We start from the raw sequence: 2,742 nt of genomic DNA, 5'->3' as shown, positions 1-2,742 counted from the left end.
TGTCAATCTGAATCGTTTCGCACCAGTCTTCATTTTGTTTTGAAAGTGAAAAGTTAAATACTAACTTTACTTCAAAACTTTCATTTTGATTTTGTATAATATTTACACTTTGATTTTTACAGATTTGTGCGAAATAATTCATCTTTCCATAGTTTGAGCACTTCTTCCCCCACGCTGGACACTTGTTTATGGGATGAAACTTGTTGCAACGGAACGGTGCAACGGCTTGACTGCTGTGCTGCCGTCTGTTAACACGGTGTCGTACTGCTTGGCTGCTTCCATTTCTACTTCTGCTTCAGTTGATTTTTGTTTTTCGATGCTTTTTTGACGTTCACCTTGGCCTCAGCTTCCAATGTTGCTTCTGTGACAGCTCGGCGGCTTTACAAACGTTTATGCACTTTTCCAGGTCCAGATCGTCCTCTCTCAATAATCTTGTTTTTAAGTCCTGGTCCAGCACACCATAGATCACTGTCCTTGATGAGACTGTCACGGAGAGCACCGAAACCACACACACTGCTCAGCTTTCTCAAATCAGTGATCAACAACGAAAAAGTTTCTCCTGGTTGCTCGTCGTCCTTCAAGCCAAATATGTCGAATAGGTCCAACGCCTCCTCTCCGATCACATGAAAAAGAACTGCAACTTGTCGTTCTGCGGGCTTCGTAACGAGTCAGATCGCCTTCAGGTAGAGCTCAAAACGTTGTCTCAATTTGCGCCAATTTTCTTTGAGGTTATTTTTAAACGAGAGCGCAGTGGGTGGCCGCATGGAAGCCTACATTGTATTGTTTCTTTCGTTCACGTCTAATAATTGACCCTCGTTCACCTCAAGGTAGAGTTCGTTGTCTTCCCGGATGGGCTCGAGAAGTGTTGTTGCAGGAAAGTTCTGGAACAGGGCCTCCAAACATTGATCTACTAGTTAATGGCGGCGAAACGTCGTCTTCGACCTCGCCACGTGCCGTGAATCTGGGTATGTCAACTGCATCCTCCTTTTCTCTCACTTTTTACCCGACTGCACCATGTTATGTTTTCATTAATAATAAAACGTGAACTTTAGTTTTAAAATTTTTAATAAACTTTAATTATAAGAATAGTTCATAAGAACTTGTTAACTCAACCAGCTCTTGCCATTGACCTCACCCTAATCCTGTCATTTAAGTGCGATACAGAAGTACACGCTAGGTGGCAGTTACTATTATGACAACAACCGAATTTCTAAATTAACCGTTCGCGAGCATAGAAGTGACTTCTTTTCATTAAAGGCGACACGACCCTGCGCTATTTTTAGGTAGCGGCAGAAAGGGTGGAGTTGAGGAATTCAATAAAAACAAATGGTTATTGTATAGATGATGAGACCGTCTATTGAATTTTCTCTCATTCTTTTTGTGTTGTGGAGGGGAACTTCTACCCACAACACTTTTTTTATGGTGGGGGGGGGAACTTTTACCCAACATAACCTTTCCTTTTCTTACTTTTTTGTGGGAGTGAAGAGACTTCTACCGTCCACAATCCAACCATTCCTCCTTAATGCATAAGATGGGTGAAAGTTCTCCCCTCTCCCACAAAAAAGAAAAGAGAAAATGCGACAGTCGTCTTATATTCTGTACCATTCACACTAACCCTTTATTTTTTTATTCATCTACATTCGTCCTCCACCTAAAAACAGACTAAATTACTATTTACCCTATTTTCAACTTTCAGCCCCAGCTTCTGCGCCTCCTTGAGCTCATTACGATTAATGCCATTTTTAATTGTCATTTTCATTTCTACGGCTCATATATATGTAAAAAAGTGTCTCCCTCACCTTCAAACGTCTACTTTTAACCTAAATGACAGTTTCCGATAGGTAAAATTTTTTTTAAATTGGTATTTCTCTGGAGCACGAAAACTTCACATTGAATGTAACTGAATGTAGTTTTTTTTTGCAGTGTATAGTTCATATGTGGTATATCAATGTGGACATGCAAATATTTCTATTTTCCCCTTTATTACTGTGGTCCATTATTCTTTATCCCAAGAAAATGCTTTTTATTGGCCTGCCCTTGTTGACAATAATTTCCACTGTGGTAGTTTTTCTCACTGTGTATATTAACGAAATTGTATGGTAAGGATATAACACGTCAATATAACGGTATCCAGTAATACCCTGATATAAGAACAAGTACTAGCTTGAAAAATAGAAAAGTTATGTATTCATACAATTTTATTGAATTTTATGAAGCCATCGTTATCTACAATATAACTTCAACTAAACAAATTAGTGTTTTCGTAAGCCAGTGATTTTCATGCTGTATTTGATCTATCAATTTACTTCGGGGTATTATTGTACACAAAATACAACACCATTTCAAATTAAAGCAACCACTTAAGTAAAATTTGTTTTGAAATAAACATAAATATCTGTAATTATTTTTAGGTAAAGTTTAAACTATAATAATTTTGTAACAGTGATTCTAAATTAAAATTATTTTTGCTTGGACATTTCCTATACAAATAGATAATGTTTGGCCATATCGAAAAATAAGTTTGCTTTTTAGGTATTCGAGTGATTATTATTACAAATATTATTTTGTAACGCACACACATTTAGCCCCGTGGTTTATTGGAATGGCGTTGGGCATCATACTACTTAACAGTAAAAATAAAAAGTTCCAACTAAACAAGGTAAAACAAAAAAATACGTTTTCAAACGATGAAGGTTCAATGTCTACCTGGCATTTGAATATTTTTAACTTTAAACTATTATT

General features: G+C 36.9%; 1 long non-coding RNA gene across 1 annotated transcript; it reads left to right on the top strand.

Moving 5' to 3' along the window:
* The first annotated feature begins 1,316 nt into the window (after positions 1-1,316).
* LOC112905829 lies at positions 1,317-2,686 on the top strand. The gene is made up of 3 exons (XR_003232040.1): positions 1,317-1,841; positions 1,924-2,099; positions 2,533-2,686. It is a non-coding gene; the product is annotated as an uncharacterized LOC112905829 (long non-coding RNA).
* The last annotated feature ends 56 nt before the right edge of the window (positions 2,687-2,742 follow it).

This window comes from Agrilus planipennis, unplaced genomic scaffold (assembly GCF_000699045.2).
Source record: "Agrilus planipennis isolate EAB-ADULT unplaced genomic scaffold, Apla_2.0 scaffold788, whole genome shotgun sequence".
Taxonomy (NCBI): Eukaryota; Metazoa; Arthropoda; class Insecta; order Coleoptera; family Buprestidae; genus Agrilus; species Agrilus planipennis.
The sequence above is the reverse complement of the archived record's forward strand: the minus strand, read 5'-3'. Positions and strand labels throughout refer to the sequence as shown.